The following is a 22,507-nucleotide window of genomic DNA, read 5'->3' as shown; positions in this document are numbered from 1 at the left end:
AGACTCTGTCTTTGACCTCTGGGTGGGCTTCCATGTAGCTGTCTCAACTTTCACTGTGCTAACACTCCGGCTAGGGTAGCATGCTCAGACATGTACTTGCACAGAATGACTTAGATGATGCTGCCCTCCCTCAAGGAAGAGCTGATAAATTCAGAATTGAATGGGCCCTTTGGGAGGGTAAGTTCTGTGTTGCAATCCTTCTTCTGAAGTGTTAGATGGCTTCTTAAAGAGGAAACAGGTCTTGACCACTGTGATTGACCTTTGTGATCCCACTACAGTCATTTCATCTTGTTCCACTTCCAGTCTCTCACATCTCCTAAAGAGAAAGATGTCTCCTGACAGACCAAGGAAAGCACTAGAGTCCCATAGTTTTACCGTTTCTGGTGCTGGCTATGTCAGGCAAGAGGTTGTCTCCACTGGCCCAACAATAAGTTTTAACTGTGGTTTGGGGCTGCCAGTGACAGCAGGTCTCCAAGTCTGCCACAGCTTGGACAACTGTTGTAAGGGACCAGTGGGCTATGGATATGGTCATGGGAGGTAACATTTTAAACAACGTATGTTCTCACCCAGAAAGGGCTCTGTGAAGTAATGAAGCAGTCTCTGCACAGAGCTCTTAGACAGACCCAGGCACTCTAATAATCAAAAGGGCTGTAGAGGCTCTCCCTCCTGTGGAACAGGACTGGGAGTTCTGCTATCTCCTATTATGGTTCAGAAGGGAGTGCATGCCTTCTTTTGTATCCTGGAGCTATTTGTCTTCACAAGCATATCTAGTTTGCAGGGTTCCAGATAGTGACCCTGTAGGGAGGTCTGTCCTATGCTTCCATAGGATACTTGGGTGGTGCCACCAGACATCAAGGACACCTTTAGACACATCAGAGTCTGGTTCTCACAAAAATTCTTTCAACCTGCCACGGGTAATTATTATATTTATGGTTTGCCTATTAAGTTCTAAATAGGTATTTTAATGCTTGTTTCTCATTGGTTTCTATTTGGCATGTCTGCTTTTTGTTTTATATTTAAATGTGATATTTGCCTTTTTAACTTATTCTGAAGAAGTCTGATGTTATAAGTAGACAAAAGCGCTCAATAAAGACTTTGCTGGTTGATATATTTGGTGTGCTCAATTCCCAGTTCGTGATTGTGAGTCTCCAGAAACTGTTACATTTTACAGTTGGCTTTCTTTGGTTCTTGGTTTTGGATACATCATATAGTGAACTGGAGCTACAGGCAGTCCTTCTGGCCTTGAAGGCAAATATGCTTTGGGGGCCTTTTTATTCTGGTCCGGGAACCAGTCTGTCATGTGATGTGTAGGTAACCACAAGAGCATGTGGTTGTACTGAGAATGAAGAAGTCAGAGTGTGAATGTGCTGGTGAACTGACTGAGCCATCTGTCACTCCTGTCCTGTAGTTGTGGATTCAGCACCTATACCTGGATCAGCTGTGTTAGAAGTGGGCATTTTTTAGCGCAATCTGTTTACCACTAGGGTGGAGATGATGCTCAATGTCTTCCACTCAGTGCAGGAGGGCAAGGGGGGGGTATGTGTTGAATGCATTCTCCATTCCATGGCAAGGGAGATTTCTGTATGACATTCGCCCATTCCTGTTGCTCTACACCTTATTGTAAATTTCAGAGATGAAAGACTTCACCTAATTCGCTTTGTTGTGTTGCGGATGAGAGAGGGTATAATTTTAGACTCTCATACCCTTTGGTGGAAATCAGTGCCACCTCAATGCCTGTTCCACTATTACCTTATGATTAGAGTGTCAGATGTGATGAGGAAGCCAGGAAACTTTCCACCAGGCAGGCATTTCATTTGTTTGGTACCTGCTGCTACATCAGTCAGTTCACAGCTTATTCTGACCTGTCATAGGTATTTATATGACTTGAGCCTCAGGTATTCCATTTTCAGGGTGCATGTGTGAGGTATAACTGCCATTTATAAACTTGGGTAAGGCAGGAGTTTGGTGCTACATCTCCCCCCACACACACATTTATAAAACCATCCTCTCTGTGGGATATAAATGTGATTACTGGCTTGCCTGTCACCCACTCCCACCCCCTGATTCAGTGGCAGTGAAGTCCATTTCTTGGAAAATAGTGTTTCTGGAGGCCATTACTTTTCTGCCTACTGGATCTCAAAATTTAATGTAGAGCCATAGCTGGTGTTTGATAGTAAGGAGATATTCCTTCAGATCAGTCAAAGTTCCCCTCCATAAAGTGGTTTCAGCATTGTTACTGAATCAGTCCATTCATCTCCATCTTCTCAATTGGTTAATAAAAACATTCCTGACCTTTACATAAGACTAAGGGAGCTAAAACTAAAAAATGTTCCCTACTTGTATCCAACTGTTCTTATACATAGTCAAGAGTTTACACTTTCTAAGTTTCTGTATTGCCTTTTAATTTCTTCCCACATATCCTTAGCTGCCATAACAAACCCCTTTTTCATCCATACATCTAAATACTTCATTTTATCATATCTCCATAAGTATGGGTATTGCCGAATCAATTCATGTGTGTGTACATAGTGTATCCCCTATAATCTTTGTTATAGCTTCAGTTATTTTATATCCTGAAAAGGCTCAAAACTATTTCAAAATGTTCCTAAACAAGAAAATATGTTTTTATACATTTTATCAAGCACAAAATATCGTCTGCAAATCAAGCCAACTTTTCTTGGGTACCATACCAGTTATATCCATGAATTTGTGAGTATCTTATTTTCTTTTCCAGTGGCTCTAAATATAAAGCAAGTAAAACGGGGAAAGAGGACATCCCTGCCTGGTTCTCTTTTCAAGCTCAACTTGTCAGAAGGGAACCCTCCTGCCTTAATTCTTGCCTCCAATCTTTTATTCCGTACTAACCCTATTATACTGTCAGGGAACTGAAATGCTGCCAGTACCCTGCTTAGAAAAATCCCAGCTGACTGTATGAAATGTGTTTTATACATCAAGACTCACATGCAATAGCAGTGTTGTCTTTTGCCTCTGGATCATCATTTCATTAATTTTAAATTTTTGCTTCCCCCTATACAAAACCATACTGATCCGTATCGTTCTACTTTGGTAACATCTTTGCTATTTTCATACTTAGTACAGACATAAATTATAATTGTGGTTTACAAATGAAATGGCTCGTTATAAAGCCGGAGATGAGGGGACGTTGACCTCTTTGGGCAATATAGCCACCACAGATGCTAGTGCTGCCCCTTCATTAAAATATTGTTAAATAAAACCCTCCAGATATTTTATGCTTTCTCCCCTCCTAGTTTTCAGATTTCCATAGGCATGCCATTATCTCTGCCTAATCTAGTTTTTAATTGAGTCTCATCTTCATCTGAGCTTTGCATACTTATTTCTTCCATAAATATTTCCATTTATGCCTTTTTAGTTTTCCCATTCCACATAGACTTTACATTTATGCAGCATGTAATGCTTTACATGTTAAAACAGACATGTATTTGACAAAAAAAGCTTGCCTGTTTGGGAATGTATGGATGGAAGAAGAATTTTTTTTCTAGGGATGGGTTCCATATTTGTCGAGGAAAAAAAACAGAATAGTTTGTCAGAAGATGGGAAGGTTGATGTTAGAGACAGAAATGGTAATTTGACTAGGGATACTACCCCCACTAAAGAGCATACAGATTTGTCTGTATTGGTTATAAATGCCAGAAGTTTAAATAATAAAATGGGTGAGCTAACATTATTAATAAAAAGAGTTAGATATTGATATCACCAAAACATGGTTTAATTCAGTTCTTAATCCATGGAAATTCCAGGGTATACATCTTTTTCACAATATCCGAAATATACAAAAACGTGGACGGGGTATCAGTTTATTTAAAGAACTGTCATATGAGGCATTTGAATTCTGTGCCTAAGAAGATATTATTTCAACAGGCATCCAGTTTAGGTATAATGTTGCTGTCATTCGGCTTTTCCCACAGCGGAACTCCAGTCCGCTAATGATTGGCAGTAGATTTTCACAATGTCGAGTTGCCAGCTCAATGCCCAACTTTCAACGAAGGCATACCCATTCACGCATGTCTTTCGGAACGCCACTTGACCCGCGGGGAGGACATGCAGACTCCACACAGAAGGCACTCCCCGCACACTAGCTGAGAATCGAACGGGAGAGCCTCTTGCTGTGAGGCAACAACACTACCGCTGCACCACCACGGAATCCAGTTTAGGTATAATACACTAACAATAATGGGATATTATCCTCAATCACAATACGTTTAAGAGTTGAAGAACTGGCTTGTTGAGCTTAAAAACTCAATTAAATAAAAGTCTTTTTAAAAGGTTGAGATATAGATCTCCCTGGTATTGACTGGGGACAAATGAAAGGTAAAACTAATATTGAAAGGAAACTAATATTGAAAGGATAGTGCAGTTTGAACTGATGTTGATGCATTTCAGTATGCTTAAAGTCCAGCTAGATGGAGTACTATACTAGATGTGGTCTTGGCGCCGAGAGAAATAATAATAGCTGAAGTAAATGTTACAGAACCATTGTCTAGCTGTGATCATTGTGTCGTTAAGTAAAAATATTTGTATTTGAAGTCCCAACAAACGAAACCTCAAAATAATGCTCCCAAGCCATCAAGGAATACATTTTATTAGCTATTTGGTTAAGAGTTACACCTTAATAAAAAAGACTTCATCAGGACAAATATAACCCAAAAACACATATATTATATAAACATTAAAAAAAATCATATGATAAAAATATCCAATGAAATTCAACAAATCCTATTGTATTTGTCCATCAAGGCACTCATGATTGAAAGATTCTTATTTAAACCTGGGAATTTATCAAAATTAAACAATCTGCTAATATAATTCCCTCATAAGCCATTAATTCTTCCATTTACCACCCCTTTCACCTTGAACAATGTGTTTTAGAATAAAAATTCCAAACTTATTAAAATGTTCATATATAAAACTATGTTTTGCTAATGCATTAGTAATGTCCTTTTTCAACATTGTATATGCATGTTGATAAATGTTTTCTTATTTATTTGTTTTACTTGTATATCCTCCCCACAGTTGAATGAATTTAAAGACATGCAGGTAAGTGCATGCATGTGTGGGTGTGCCTTCCTTGAAGGTTTGTTGTCGGGCTGGCAACTCAACGCCATAAAAATTCACTGCCAATCATTAGCGGAACGAAGTTCCGCTGTGGTGACCCCTAACCGGGAAAAGCCGAAAGAAAGTATATAGTATAGCAAGCAAGGCATGATAAATGGGTCTATATCACGACGTCAAATGCACAGGTGTTCGAACATCGTAATATTGAACCCGGAAGTTCGAAATGAGAAAATAGCGAAGCCGTGGAACACCAATTTTTTCTCAGGGAAATAAATCGGTGGGCCGTTTTCATGGCTTTGCTATTTCCTCCACTGTGGTGCGGTCTTGGAGTTGGTATATTTAAGTAGGGGGGTGTGGGGGGCACAGCCCCCCCCCCAGTTGGGGGATGTGGGAGGTGAAGCCCCCACATTAGGAACAGTTTGAAGTGTACGTGCGTTTTTTGGTTTTGTACAGGAACAGTAATTTTTTTCCCTGGGAAAAAAAATCGCTGTTCTGTGTGTTCAAAATTCTTGCATTTCGAACGTCCGGGTTCGAGATCACATCGTTGGAACACATGAGCATTCGACGACGTGAAATAGACTCATGGTAGACATATTGCTGCATAAACCACACCAGAGGAGTTACAAGTATAATGCCCTTTGCAATTAAAAAACATATTATTACTTGTTAAATATAGAATATCATTATTTTGAGGTTTTCGTTTTGTAGTTAAGTGTATTTTGTATTATGAAATTAAATAAAACACAAAAATATATTGAGACATTTTTATGGTACCTACCCCGCAGCTGTCAAAAATTATTTAAAGAACTGAAGTTAGAAAGAAGAGCACTCAGTTAAGAGTATTCTCGAAATATGAAACATCTTCTGTGGTAAGATTCAGAAAATTATGGAAAATTGTGTCCCTTTGTAAAAGGTGAAGGTAATGTTGTCAGTCTTCATTCATTCCTTGACCTGTGGGTTTGGTTCCGAATATCTGAACCAACTTGGCCATTACTACAGCCCGTAAGGACCAAAAACTCTCGAGCTTATATCCTACCCAGAATGCTCCTCTCCAAAATACCCGAGATTGAGTTTGCAGACAAAAAAGAGACAGAAATTATAATCCAAATAATATCTTCATGGAGACCATATCTGGCATTATGAGCAAAAAATAATAAGCATTTATGCAAAAGGAGGCACATTGACCACACTCAGGAGTCTTTAACTGAAGACACTGACTTCATTGAGGGGAAAAGGTTCCCCAGAACCACCTTGAGGATGCTTTGTCCGGCGAAATACTGGAACTACTTATAAAAAAAGTGGGGTGGTTCACAGAAGTTCCCTCCCAGTAGGAGTCAGTTTCTCAAGGCTTTTGGGGCTGGCCCGAATAACTCTTGGGTGGTCCCTCCTGCAGTTGAGATGATGGATTTGATCTCTAAGCAGGCATATAAGGAACCGGATGTAGATGAACCTATCCCATTGAAGCCAGAAAGTCCTTAGTGTCCCCTAAGGATTGCCTCTTTTGGAGCAAGATTTCTGCAGTGGATTCCTTGATGATGGTAGCGGCCACTAAGAAGGAGGTAAATGAGGAAAGCTCCACTAACCTTCCACCTAACAGGGAGTATGGGACATTGGACAGGTTTGGGAAAAAGGGGAATCCACCTCCAAGAGCAGACCTGTAACCAGTGGTGTGGCACAGGGATCAGTCTTGGGACCTCTACTATTTGGAATCTATTTCTCTGAAGTACAAGCAAAAACTAAAGGTCTGTGGCTGACAAAGTTTGCTGAGGGTCTATATTACTTGATCGAATGATTAGGTGATCAAACACCTAAATATCGACCACGTAATATCGAAAGCAAAAAACAGCAAACGGACAATTTAACACAGGGAAAGATTTCCCTTTGCCATTCACTGGATTTTGCCGTTTTCTCCACTGTGTAGCGATCTTGGAGTTGGTATATTTAGTTGGGGAGGTGTGAGGAGCACAGCCCCCCCCCATGTTGGGGGGGGGGGCAAAGTCCCCCACTTAGTTTGGCTGTAAAGTTCTTTTTTTTTGGTGTCTGACAGTAACGTTTCCCGGCGGCATTCGCTATTTTGCATTTCAATATTACGTGGTCGATGTTTAGGTGTTTAATCACCTAATCATTCGATCATGTAATATAGACCAGTTTGCTGATGACTGCAAACTGGGAGTGATCATAGAATCTCCAAATGATGTCAACATCCTACAAGAGGGTCTTGCACAAACAAATGATTGGTAGCAAAGTCATGGCCTTAAACTCAATGTAAAAAAAATGTATCATTATCCCTTTTGGTAAGAGTGATCTTCCTGCTAACTACCACAGCAATAGCAACAACATAAGTACACACTTAGTTGTGCGAGACCTGGGCACAGAGGTTGACAGCAACCTTACCTTAGATCACCATGTCAACATAATGATAAAAAAAGCATTTTATATTGCTCATCTCATAAGTAAGGGCATTGCCACACAGGTTGACAGCAACCTTACCTTAGATCACCATGTCAACATAATGATAAAAAAAGCATTTATATTGCTCATCTCATAAGTAAGGGCATTGCCACCAGAAAAAAAATAAGTTATAACCTCCCTGTACTCTTCCCGAATCAGGCCAGTAATAAAGTACACCACTTTTGGTATGTACCTTTCCAAGCAGCTGCAGCAATTGGAGAGACCACAAAGGTTCCTCACAAGGAAAATGTAAGGTCTTCAGCATCTGTCCTATAATGGATCATCTGAAATCACTTTCACTTTATTCTGTTTCATACAGACTACTCAGAGGTGATCTCTGCCTTGCATGTAAGGCAGTCTCTGACATTGCTTTATTGGAAATGCTGCATATCCGTAAGTCAAATGGTACACGGGTTACTCGCTCTAAAGACCTTAACCTGGTATGTGACATTAATAGAACCTGCTGGAAGGACAGATTTGTCTCCCAGAGTTTACCACACCTTTGGAACAGACTCCCACTTCATGTCAAACAGAGAACCTTATTGGCCATCTTCATACTCAATCTAGATGATTGGATAGGTGACAGTAAATTCACCCTGGGCGTTCCACCTGTGCCCATCTTGAACAGGGGCAATAGGTGCTGATCATGGAAATAAGGTTAGAACTTGGCTAGGTTTGTAAGTGTCCTAGGGCCATTAGCCTAGTAACTTCCCTATCATCCTATATTGGAAAGGTGCTAATATTATTTCAGTACATAAAGATGGGTCTTCACATAGTGTGGATAATAATTGTAGCAAGCGTAATTGGTAAAACTTTTGAATGTCTTATTCTTGGAACATTGATGGAATCTGAATTCCAAGGTTACTGTGATATATACCAGTATGGCTTTACTTCTGGAAGATCCAGTATTATTATTTCTGCTTAAAAACGAATTCAGTTAGTAAGTGCCTTAGATGAAAAGTTGCCAGTTGATGTTTATGTTGACTATGCTAAAGCCTTTAATTCTGTTTCTCACATCTCTGTTGTGTAATCTTTGTTGCAGTGGAAATTCAACAAGTATTTAGTTAGCTGGATTACCAGTTGTTTGGATAATAGGAAGACCTAGGTTTGCATTTGTGGAGTAAGATCCAAGGAAATAAAAATAAATAAGGGTGTCTTTCATGGATCCATTCTGGGATCCTTCTTATTTTATTTATTTATTTTTTATGGGAGGGTATACCCCAGAGTCCAAATGCTGGGTAGAAAAATTTGCAGATGATGTGAAAATTGCAGGGATAGTTACATTAATGGGAAATATCAGGAATTGCACATTATGCGAATGGGCTCAGAGTAGTGGAGTTTCATTTAAGTTTGCTAGAAATAAAGTTAAGCATTTTGGTAGAACAAATATCAGGTATCCATGTTGAATATATTGGGAGATTTTTGGAGCTTGTGAGCAATATGAGGACGTTGCAATTTTGACTGATAATTTACAGTTTTCTGGCCATAAAAGTAAGGTCTTGGAATTGTGTTAAGTTACTTTGTGTAGCATATTTAGGATGATGCCTATCAGGGATGAGAAGGTACTGATAGTAGACAAAGCCATAATAAGACCTGTAGTGTATGATGTTGCAATTCATTCCCTTGAAGGCCATGGGCCAAGATACCAGGACGCATCATTAAAACTTCACCGCAACTGTTATTTTACTTCATGGTTTTCTGAATTTTTCCAGTGCTTTTTGCTTGCAAGTATATTTTTGGTCAGTCTTTTTGCTGTATTTTATGATTTTGTATATTCTGTAAATTATAAATAAATAAATACAAAAAGATATAAAGATTTTTCACCAGGAGAATCCATGGCATGATAAATAGTTATTAGGTGAGACTGAAAAAGGTAAGCCTAACTGTGTTTTACAGGATGTATACTGATGATTTGATATGGGTATATAAGTTTTTAAAAAACTGAAATGATGGGGTGAATTTTGTTACCTATGGAAAAGTTACTAGGAATAACACTGATTTGGTTAACTTGGGGTAGTAAATTCAAAACTAGGAGCAATTTTTTTCACTGTAAATTAGGGAGTAAATGGAATAAGTTGCCCTTAAAAATCGGGCAGAAGCAAAATATTTTAAGTTTTAAAAAGAATGTGGACTTGCGTTTTGGTGATATGGTACACAGTACTATGGCTGACTGGAGCAAGGCTTATAGTGATCGCATCTAAGGTCCTTGGCCTGAGAAATACATTCTAACACTGTAACATTTCTCTACCTTATACATATTTTAATAAAATTTCCAAAATATATATCCTTTTTTGTTTGTTTCTTTTGTTATAGGCTCTGTATGTTTGGATTCAACTCCTTCTGCTTTCTCCTGTCTATATTGTTATGTTGTGCCAAAGTTTTTGTGCTGTAGACATGTTATCAAAAATAGTTGCTTAACAGTATGTTTCTATCTTATCTAAACAAGCTCTTGTTTTCCTTTTAACACCTCTCTGAGATTGCCTTATTCTACAATGCAACCAATGCCAGCCCTTCTATATTTCTATTATTTATTTTCCATATCTCTTTCTCATTTATTTATACCATGTTTTAATCTATTTTAATTTTATCCAATTCATTATCTATCCTTTCAGAAGTAATGTCTGTTTTCCCAATAACTATCACATCATATCCAGCACCACTCTTCAAATTGTTCTATTTCTAATGGATAAGTAAGAAAGCACCAGTGTTTCATTTTTGCATCATTACCCTGCATCTTTATCTTAGTTTTTATTGGTGTATGATCTGATATATTTATTGGATGGGCCTCAGAGATTTTAGTTAAATAGAGGTGCTTCTGTGAAGTGTAAAATCTGTCCAGTCTAGCTCAGTTATTACATCTTGAGGAATAATATAAATTATGTCACAAGTCCCTACTACTAAATTCACTAGTTCCATACCAGATATTCTCATACACTTCAGAACTCTACCTTCTTTTGTTATACTTTCACTTCTGAATCTGTTAATGCATCCCCATTATTGCAAATCAGGCTGTTGTCCCTACCCATAAATATTCCCTGCTGAATGTTTATTATTTCTCTCAGAGTTCCTCTAAGCTCAATAATTGTAGTTTTAGATTGAATCGATATCGATACTTGTCATTATAATCCGCCTTCCATGCCAAAAATCCCTTGCTGCCACAAATATAGCACTGTTTCTCCTCTTCTATCACAGCCTTCCGTGTAATCATTGTTTAGTTTCTTTTCCCTTGTTCCTTATACTCTTCTAAATGTCATTCCTGAAATTCCTTCTTTCTCAAATTAACACACATTTTCATCCAAATCTCTGTCCTGTGACACTGCTGTTTATACTCTACAACTATTTTGTATACCCACAAGGCCATTTACATTCCATATTAATATTGGTAAAGCAGCTGTTCATATTCAAAACTATTGCTCCTACATATCACATATTACAGCTTGCAGCTTACATGCACACATTAATGTCTAGCAGGCTAAATTTGTATGTAGTTGCTTTTTCTCATCTCTCTGTTTTAGACCATGTCACTTTTCCCTTGACTTTTTCCTTCAGTAAAAAACACTGAAGAAGTAAACAACCACATATACATTTCAAAACTCCCAGTGCCTTTTAACATAGAAACCAATATACTCTTTCCAAAAAGTAAGTTTTCTTCTCTGATTAGAAGCAGTTGCCCCAAGTCAACATCTACAACCACAGGCATTACCTGTTCTAATGTTAGGGTTAACCATGCTAAAGTGCTCATTAGAACCTGTGTTCCCACTTACCCAGATTGTTAACTGTCATTCTTTTATCTGTAATTTTCCAGATGTGGAAAAAAAAAAAAAAAACAAAAAAAAAACTTGCATTCTTTCAGTGAACTTTACCTTTTATCATTAAGAAAAAGCCCTCTGGCAACTCTGAAATAAGTCAACTAAACTGATCACTATAATATTTAATACATTAAAGTACTAAGCAGCTGTGGAGGCAACTGCATGTATAATTGTTCACTTCTCACTGTTTCATACTATATTTGTTTTCACTAAACTGCGTGCTAATTTCCCTTTTAAAAGTTAATTATACTTTATCTTCTGCATTTAACTGAGAAACTGTTCAGACCTTTCCTAGTGAATTCCTTGAACCTGTAGACTCATTGTCTCCAACTAAAGCTATTTGTTAATAGAAAAGCAGCTAGTAACTTTGCAAATGCAAGAAAGAATCCTTCTAAATTTCAATTAGAATACATTGTTGTAATCTTTCATAGTTAACTGCTTGCACCCGTTTGCTCCCATTTCTTGCCAAAGATAGATGCTGTTGGCAATGTAAACAACTATTTATTTATTTTATTATTTATTTATTTTTCATTTGTTGACCGGGCTAGTCTAGCTGGATACATGTCCGTTTTCAGTAGAGACCCGGGGAGAAAAGCTCCAAGCATGAACAGTGACAAAGTTAACAATATAAAAAGACATAATAAAGCAAATACAGAGGCAGTGTTGTTCAAAGAAAAATTAAAAATTATAAACTATAAAAATTTTAGTAAAAAATTATACTAATTGATATATTACACATATGTGAAGGTATGAGCAGGAGTCAGGGTATGAGCAGGAGTCAGTTGAGAGAAAAAGAAGTTATATTTTATCTTCATATTATGAAGAAAAGGGTAATAGCTAGATTTGAAGGTATGGGTTAGTGGGGTAGAAAGGAACTATTAACTTTGTATATGCTGAAAGAACTGTTGTTTTCGTGCTTTGGATCTTTTTTTTTCTTGTTTTATGGCTTATTTCCATTTCTTATACTTGTGTACAACTGAAACTAAGGACATCAGTCTAGACATTTCTGTAAAACGAGAAATTATCTTTTTATTCTACATATAATCTGATCAATACACTTTTACATCCCCAAGCATCCCAAGATTACAACATTATATAAACTTTAACTTGCTTCTTTCCAGCCTGTTTTATCTTGTTACATTGTAAAGCCTAGATGCATTACGATCATGAAAAATATTTTCTTACATTAGCATCACTAGCATAAACAGCAATCTCTGATAAAGCTGTCACATGGTACATTTAAAATAACTCTGCATAACATGCGATTTATGTCATTACATTTATACAAAAGTAATCATAAAAACATTTTACTTACAGCTGTTTCTTCAGTGTTCTTCTAAACATTAACAACATAAAGTGGGGTTTATGCTTCAGTTTTCAGGCAAATTTAACAGTCAACAAGCTTCCAGTCTTTATCAGCCAGTTCTTGCAAACCACAGTCTAAACTGCATTTAATGGACTACTGCTTTACAATTGCCCATTCATTTGCTGACTTCACATGATTGCTTGTCTTCCTGATCATCTCAGCCTCTTAACACCAGTATCTGATGTAAGTCCATGGTAGTCCTGATTCTTTTAATCAGCTCCTGGTCTTTTTCCTGTCCATTGGACTAATGGAAAAGTCTCTCTGTGGGCTTTGTTATTAGCAGAAGATTGAGAGGCATGGTCTCTTACAGCATGTTGGTTCACTCTTTGTTGGCTTTGGCTAAAATTTTTATTTCATTCTTAGCCTGTTCTCCATCCAAAAATGTCTTTGATCCTCCAAAAAAAATAGTCTCATGACAGATTAATATAGTGATATGTATATTGCACCTGCCTCTCGACGTCCCCTACTCTGGTGTCCTCAATTTTTAATACATTTCCCGTCTGCCACAGTTTCAGCTGAAGCAGCTCTTTCTAATAATGCATTTTCATCTGTACTAGTGTAGGATACAGCTGCTTTCTCATGGCCAGATTTGGAACATACACATAATGTACCATCTCAGTTAATATATTCTGCTATGGAACAGCAGTCCAAGTGCTTATTTCTAGTTTCATAAAATTAAAAACAGTCTATTATTCCATTCAGAAAATCTCAGGTTTTTCTCTGCATGCTATGTCGTCTTGGTATACTATTTTTGACACTGTTTTTCTTGAGAAGTCTCATATTCAGTCAGTCTTTCCTTTATTTCTGTCATTGAGTTCTGCAGTGTTATCATCTCATCTGAAAAACTGCTTAAAGTGTCTTCTGTTCTTTTCAGCCATTTGTCATATGAGTTGATATATTCCTCCAGTGTCTCACTTATTTTAAACACCTCTGACTACATTTGATTTATTTTTTTCCTATCTCCTGTACTGAAACTGAAATTTGATCTGCTTTTCACAGAACACCTGCAAGGTTCTTCCCAGCCAGAGGTTTTCCTTTCCTGTTTAATTTTTGTGATACTTTCCCCAGATTTCTTTTTTGATATCATCCCCGACAGTAAATGAATTTTACCTAACTTGATAAGTTTTAGTGGTTTTTTTAAGACTGTTTTCAGTTTTCACACTGAGAGGGTTCTAATCATTATGGTGCTCAGTGTACAGCCATCTTGGAAGTCTAGGGCATGCATTTTTAATACTAGCAGTAAATACATAGATGTGTGCAGTGGGTTTTTAGAGGTTGAATTGTTATAGCAAATATGTGATGTGTAGTAGAATGCAGGTTTAATATTTTGATTGGTGAGTGAGAGTAGAATTAAATATATAACTCAATCTGAGGTATTCAGTTGATGATGGCAAATTATGGGTAGGGGAGGATCCTGAACCTTGGATCCAAAAATTCTAGAGCTGTCAGTGTTGGATCAAATGGACTTATCAGCTAAGGAGGATGGAAGAGGAAAACACAGATATATCATTAAGGTAAGTACATAACTTTTGTTCTGTTACAGAAACTGGTACTTCATGTTGTTTAGTTTCAGTCGTAGCATTGCTATGTCTCAGAGGACTGAGTCTTATAGCATTAGCAATATATGTAGTTGCTCATGGCAGATTGTACACACGAGTTTTACAGTGGACCTGAAAAAAAAAATACTATATTGTTTGTTCGTTTCCCACCTTTTCTAGCCAGTCCATATCCCAGGCTTTATTTTCTGTGCTCAGAACTATCCAGACCTTGCTGTGGGAGAGGGAAGTCCTACTGCTTACCAGTGGGACTGGTGAGCATTGTACTGCCTATCTAACGCTAGAGGAGTGGTTTCCAGCTCTGAAATTGTAATTTTATTAGCCTTTTTGGGCTGATTTCTATCCCTTTCAACTTTCTGGCTTAAAAATGCATGTGTTTGCACATTTTTCACATCGTGCAGCACTGCGCGGCTACAGTTAAACTATTCCAGGTGGCAGAAAGTCTGCTCTTCAAATTTTCCCTTAGAACTAGCTGGTTTCTCAGTAGTAGCACTAAAATCTGAACCCCTGTGACTAGCACTTGCTCTAGAACCTGCTGGAAAGCACTAGGAAACCTGAAACTGATTCAAGCACTCAGCTTTCCTTGTCAATAAGGAGAAATTAATCATAGGCATTAAACAGCCTATAATTGCAAAGTACCTTGCAAAGGTAAGGGAAAACAGCTCTTAAACTTTACAAAAAAGCACTAGGAAGCCTGAAACTGATTCAAGCACTCAGCACTCCTTGTCAATAAGGAGAAATTAATCATAGGCACTAAACAGCCTATAATTGCAAAGTACCTTGCAAAGGTAAGGGAAAACAGCTCTTAAACTTTACAAAAAAGCACCTAAACATGCATGTCCAAGGGTCAGCTTCCGGTGATTTCTCCTGTCCACCTGGTGAATCTGGGCATACTGGAGCAGTGCAGCAACTTATCACCCAACACTACAACCTGCGAGAGATGCACTTACATAGCCAAACTGGAAGCAAAGCTCTCTCCGGCCAAGATTGAGCTAGACAGTCAAGAGGAGAAGGTTAACACCTGCATTACACCTCAAGCAACTCATAGCCCTTCAAAACTCACACCATCAACACCCACACATAGCAACACTAAACCCACATATGCGGAGGCCTTTAACATTAACCTGCCCAAGCAACAAGGACCTCCGAAGCCGAAACGCAAACAAACACCAGTCACAACCAAAGTGACACAGTGTGCCACCCAACAGCCCCTAAGGCAAGACAATGTACCCAACACTTTAGTCATAGGTGGCTCTATAGTCAGGCACACTGATGTCCCACTCACCAGGCTGAACAAGGAGAAAATTACACTCAGCTGCCTGTCGGGTGCCAGGATCCGCCATATAACGCATGCACTCATGTCACTCCAAAACAAGTACAAATACGACTCTATCATTGTCCATGCTGGAGTGAATGACTTGAGATGTACCTCCCTGGACTACATGAAAAGAGACATGGAAGAGCTCTTTGATCATGTGGCCCAGGCAGTTATGACCCTAGCCCTGTGTAGCATCCTGCCTTTGCCCAGAATGATACCACAGTATAAGGACAAAATGATTGACTTCAACAATTGGCTAAGCTTCTGGTGTCATTCAAAGGGGATCCAGTATTTGTCTGCCTGGGAAGACATGATCGACAAACCACGATGCTTTGCCAGAGATGGTCTGCACCTGTCACCCCTGGGATTCAGGTTACTGGCTAAAGCTCTTGCCACCCCTGTAGTGCCTTTTTTAGGCAAGGTTCAAAGGATAAAACCATCACCGTAACAGATACAAGCTTGCAAAATCTGAAGGTAATGCTACTCTATGCTAGAAGTCTAAACCTCAAAATGCACTCTCTCGAGGCACTCCTAAAAATGGAGAACATCGCTATCTGTGCAGTAACTGAGACCTGGTTCAAGGCTCCAGAGAGCACCCCTGCAATACCAGGCTACAATTCTTACCACACTTTTCGGCCACAAAACCCAAGACCGAAACACTAAAGGTGAAAGAGTGTCCATATTCACCAAGGATATTCACACCTCCAGGCTAGTTGCCCAACACAATGCATCTGAAATTCTCCAGGTGCAACTAACACTAGGTAAGACTGCAATCCAAATTGTAGCTTGCTACAGATCCCCCACCATGCCCCAAGATTCTCACTACACCTTTCTAAACATACTGGTAAATATTAAGATACAACCAAACACCCTAATACTGGGTGATTTCAACTACCCTGTTATTAATTGGGAAAACTACTCGGGTACCAACTCCTTTTCCCAACGGTTCTTGGAATTAATAAATTCCAACGCTCTGGATCAACTAATCCATTGTCCCACCAGGGGCTCCAATATCCTAGACCTGGTCATTACCAACATGGGAGATATCTGTTCCACACCAATGGTCACCCCCTCATTGGTCAGATCTGACCATAAGCAAATCACCTTTGACATCCACATCCCACCCCCACCCCCCAGTAAGGAAACCCCCTTAAAAAACTTCTCCAAAGTCAACTTCATGCTACTAAAGTCAGAAGTGACAAACTTCACAACACCCACGCAGACAGGATCTGAAAGTTCGACTGCAGAATCCTACACTAAGGCACTGTACGAGCACATCCACTCGTGCATGAATCGTGCCATCCCAGATAGAACCAAGATGCTCTTCTCCAAAAAAAGGAAGCCAATCTGGTGGTCCCCTGCTATAAACAAAAACTATACAGCAGAAGGAAGAAATTGTTGCAGAAAAGAAGAAAATCCCAGGATGCAAAAAACTCCCTCACCAGCCTCAGTAAGAAGCTGAGATCCCTCATAAAATCCTCAAAAGCTAGTTATGAAAACAAAATTGCCAAAGATTCCAAAGACAACCACAAGGCATTTTACAGTTATGTCAAGAATCTAAATGGCAATGCTCAGATCTGCTCTGAGCTACAACAGAATGGCATTAAATATACTGATCCCAAAGATATTGCCAATATCCTGGCAGATCGATTTAGTGCCAACATCACCCCCCTCTCACCCCCTAAAGGGTCCATCTTAATACCAAAAGATTGCCAAATTCCGATAATCACGGCCACACAGGTAGAAACCGCACTGTCCAAAGCTAAGAATACAGCATCCATGGGACCAGATGATATCCCAGGCTATGTACTACATGAACTACAAAATGAACTGGCACCTCACCTAAGTGTCATGTTTAATCATAGCCTCACCTCAGGCTTCGTGCCCACTGAGTGGTGCACAGCTATAGTTATCCCACTCCACAAGAGAGGATCCGCCTTGGATCCCAGGAACTACCGTCCCGTCAGTCTGACAAGCCTGATCTGCAAGGGCATGGAACGCATTATCATGGAACTTATAAACAAAGACATTGGCAACCTTCAAACACTGGACCCCACCCAGTTTGGGTTTGTGAAGGGCCAATCTTGTCTCCTAAGTCTGATTGACTTCTTCGAATCAGTCTCCAGAACTGTGGACGAGGGTAAGGCGGTCCACACAGCCTATCTGGACCTCGCAAAGGCCTTCAACACCATCCCCTTAGATAAACTTACTAAGCTGGGCATAAATCCCTACGTCACTCGATGGGTTGCCAACTGGCTTACTGACAGAACCCAGACTGTAAAAGTAGCCAACTCCAAATCCAGCTCCAGACAAGTGACAAGTGGAGTACCTCAGGGTTCAGTCCTGGGACCACTCTTGTTTGGCATCTACTTCTCTGAAGTACAGGCCAACACTAAGGGACTGTGGCTAACAAAGTTCGCAGATGACTGCAAACTGAGAGCCATTATTGAATCCCCAAATTATGTGGATATTCTACAAAAGGGCCTTACAGAAACAGATGCCTGGTGCCAGAGCCATGGGCTCAAGCTTAATGCCAAGAAATGTATAGTTATCCCCTTTGGAAAAAACATGTACCCATGAATTACTACATAGGTGGCAGGACACTAAACATCGAAAGTGTGCTGAGAGACTTAGGGACACAGGTGAACAGTGGTCTCACTTTCGATAATCGCATCGCCACAACAGTCAGGAAATATTTCTATGTGGCACACCTCATCACTAAGGGCTTTTCTTCCAGAAAAAAGGAGGTCATTGTACCACTGTACTCATCCCTCATTAGACCCATTACAGAGTATAATGCACCATTTGGTATGTACCTCACAAGACATCTCCAACAGCTGGAAAGGCCACAGAAATACCTCACTAAAAGAATCACAGGCCTAAAGAAGATGCCATATGCTGACTGTCTAAAAAAACTCCAGCTGTACTCTGTGGCATATCGTCTACTCAGAGGCAATCTCTGCTTAACATACAAGGCCATGTCAAACCCTGAGCTGTTGGACATGCTCCACTTAAAGAAATCCCAATCCCTCAGAGCCACACACTCCAGGGATCTAAACCTTGTCATCACAATGAACACAACATGCTGGAGGGATAGGTTTCTGACCCAGAGACTCCCCATACTCTGGAATAGACTGCCCATACATGTCAAGCAGAGCACCTCCTTCACCCTCTTCAAATGGAACCTTGATGATTGGATGGGAGATAGGAAATTCACCCCGGGGATCATGTCAGTCTCCCTGCTAGACAGGGGTCCAGAGAAGTAAATATTGTGGAAAGAATTATCCAGGGAATTGTTATGGCTAGGCTTGCATAGGCCCTAGGGCCGATAGCCTAATACCACCCTATGAACCTTGAAAGTTCAGCAGTCACAGTTAACAGATCCCACAAACAGCATGCAGATTGTACATGGGAGTTCTGTGTTGAACCATGAAAGTTCAGTAGTCACACTTAAATGATCCAGTGACACAACAAATACAAATTTCCAAAACTGCATTTGTTGTAGTAGCTTCATATTGTGAGCTTAACTCTGCGCAGCCCACTCCAGGTTCACCACCCTTGAAGTGGCTGTCACCACAAATGCTTCTGGCTTACATTTGGGCAGGGGTGGGGGATTGTCAAGGACAGACTGTTCAAGATGTATGGTCACAGACAGTATCCAATGTATGCAAGAACATTGGAGTCAGTATTCTTCACACTGCAGGTCATTTGCAATTCCTTGTCCTAGATGCTGTTGCTGTCTACACTGGCAGTATGGCAATGGTTTGGTATATAAACAAGCATGGGCAATAACATATTCCTACATCTTCTATCAAGAATAAGATAAGTTTGGTTTCAGCTACTGAGGTCTCGTTCACTGGAGAAACCTTTACAGCTGAGGCCCTTCAGAACCCTCTTGACTTGAGCCTTACCCAAACCTTTACTACTTCCATCTAACTGCATCGTTATACCAGTTCCATTAAAGAATAGGAGTCTTCATACCATGCCAAGGTAATTCAGTTATTCACATCTGCCCACAGGTTTAATACAAGAAAAAAGACTGCAAAAGTAAATGGACACTATTGTATATGGGCTACTTCTAAAGGTTTAGATCCCGTCACATCTCTTTCCCCTGCTAGACTGTCTTTCTCAGGTCTGTGATACAAGGTTATATATTTTTCTATTAAGGTGCATCCTGCTTCCCTTTCTGACTTTCATCAGGGTTCTAATATTCACTAGCATATCTGTAAATGTATAATGCCTTTCTCAGAAATCGCCTGTCTTATTGGACCTCCTATTCATACTATATAAGGTTTATACTTTGTTTTAGACAGTATTACTGTTTGACCAGATATCAAGAGTTACTACCACTAGACAAAACTTTGAACTGTAAGCATTACGTTATTAATCCTACATACTGATTTTCCACAAGGGTAGAGTATCCTTGCAGACTTGACCATCATTTATGCTAGAGGTAGCCAATTAGAAAAACTTCAGTCAGTCGTTCAGCCTGTCTGATTTCTTTCTTAATTATTGTTAACAGAAGTGACTGTTTCTTGCATTTTGTGGATGTCCATCAACAGTTTAGATGTTTTTGTGTATAGCACCAGATCCATCAAGAAAGGCACAGGTGTTGCCTCCTTTTCTAATAGGAAATTGAGTGATAAAGTTCATAAAATTACCTTATACAGACGGTTGACTAACTGCCTTAAACTCTGTAATGGCAATTGTGATAAACCTTTATCTTCTATGTCTATTGCTTACTCGACCAGGGCAGTGGCACTTGTCAGAGGCATTTTTCAAAAATTCATCCTTAAGAGACATTTGTGTAGCAACAAGTTGAGCTTCACTGAATGCATCAGTAAGATATTTACAGATTACATTAGAAAGTAGCTGTTGCCTTTACATTTTATGCTTTAGGGCCACAATTATTGAGGGATATTTCCCTAAGATGGTAATCTCTTAGGAGGATAGCCCTGGGATTCTGTCCTACTGTTGAAAAGGATAGACCTCCTCATGTCAGGTATGACATTTATATATTTACCATATCATTAGGTGAAGATGAGCAGGTCCATCCTCATTAATACACACACACAGTCCTTCCCTCTGCATCATTGCAGACGTGGTCTAGAGGATTCGTACAGTTTATGCTTTTGTTTCTGATCTGCCTTAGTGTGACATAACAAGAGACCCAGAGAAAGGAAGCTAGTTTGCAGAGGAGTATGAGTAAAAAGTGGGGGCTTGTTGATGTTTAGCTGTCTGAAGGCCTGCATTTTCAGTCTTGCCTTTGACAAGGATCTGCATCTAAGTGGCAAGTTTTTGTTTGTATCATTTGTTAGCTCAAAAATACTTTACTGCTAACTAAGTAGAGGTGTGCCATTCAGTGTTACCAGTCACCATGTCAGTCACAGATTGCTGTGTTGAATAACATGATTTTGTAAATAATCTCAACACAACTAAGCAGTTATTCAACAGTACAGCTTACAGTTTTCCATTAATCCTATAAATTGTACTGAAATGGTAACTGTATGATGTTAAGTTGTCTAGCTCACTTCATTCTTGCTGGTTGGGTTCGGAGCCGATCCTCACCTCCGACTCGGCCATCTTCAAAACCTCGAGAACTGCTTACTGGCTCGAGGCCCCCCTATATCCCATGATGCCTGGCACTAGATACCTAGATCTCGTTTGCCGCTTCTGCTGCAAGGTTGCTTTTGCTGGCTCAGGTCATATTTTTCTATTTTATTGTTAGCTTTTATAAAAATTTTGTATTGTAGTTAGTCTTTAGAATAGTTATAGTAGTTCTAGTAGTCTAGTTAACTATTTGTATTTTAGTCTCCTTTCCCTTGGAAACTCGTTTTTTGTTAGAGAGTTTTCCCCCTTTTTGTTTTCTTCAAGGTAGCCGTTTTTAGTTAGAGGCTAATCCTTGTTCAATATTTATATAGTAGTTTTATTAGAAATTGTTATATATCAGTAGGTTTATTTACCATTTCTTAGATATATAGTGTGTGTGTGCTGTTAGGGTGTGGTAACTTGTGTTGAGTGCTGTGTGTTTTACTGGTTACCTACTTCCCTTCTGTTGCCTTTTTTTCTGCGATTGATATTTCATTTTACAGGAATGTCCAAAGATACGAAAGTATCTGGATTCAAGAAGTGTGACTCATGCTGTCAGAAGATGTCACTGACAGATGGTCACACTTCTTGTGTCTACTGTTTGGGCGCCCTACACCTGCAGGACTCTTGTTCGGTGTGCCACGCCTTTAGTCCAAGAGTCCTGCAGGAGCGTAGGAATAAGCTAATCCTTAGGGGTTTGCTCAAACCTGAAGGGTCACCGGCTAAGGCCCAGCCAGTGAAACCCTCTAAGCCAACGAAGCTGTCGGCTCCCAGTTCGGAGCCGTCGTCAGGTGTGGCGTTTGCTTCAACTTCGGTTCCGGCTGGAACCGAAGTACCTGTCTCCCAGTTGGCCCCAACTCTGGTGTCGGAACCGTCAGGGAGCCGAAAACACTCTGGATCTCCATCCCTAGAGTCGATACACTCGGCTCCGGGGTCACCTCTGTTACAGTCAGAGCGAAGTCACCAATCCCACTCTTCTCAGTCTTCTAGACTATCTGACCACGATGTGGAGAGAGTGGTGAGCAGGCTTCTAAAATCGCATGCCCTGGCTAAAATGTTATCCAGCCCCCCTCATCAGGGTTCAGCTCCGCCCGTCTCTACAGTAGTTCCTCCTTCGACTCACCCCTTGAGTTCGGAGCCGGAGCTTGTTGGGGCTCGGATCATGGAACCGTCGGCGCCGATACCTACCCTTTCGGTTCTATCGTCGGCTCTGATCGCCTCCATGGTGCCATCCTTGGAGGGATCTGGGCACCGGGACTCCCTCGTCGGCTCCGAGAGGGCGAGTGGCATCGGACCCTTGTCCGACCCCGTTCTCCCTCTCAGA

At 39.9% G+C, this 22,507-nt stretch overlaps 1 protein-coding gene across 1 annotated transcript in view; it reads left to right on the top strand.

The window, feature by feature from the left end:
* Window positions 1–22,507, top strand: part of LOC122816769 (protein-lysine N-methyltransferase EEF2KMT-like) — a 404,467-nt gene that overhangs the window by 326,461 nt on the left and 55,499 nt on the right. The gene's annotated exons all lie outside the window — the stretch shown is intronic.

This window comes from Protopterus annectens, chromosome 12.part0, assembly GCF_019279795.1.
Source record: "Protopterus annectens isolate FY-2018-M chromosome 12.part0, PAN1.0, whole genome shotgun sequence".
NCBI classification, from domain to species: Eukaryota; Metazoa; Chordata; order Ceratodontiformes; family Protopteridae; genus Protopterus; species Protopterus annectens.
Note: the sequence above shows the minus strand (reverse complement) of the source record. Positions and strands in the feature narration are given on the sequence as shown.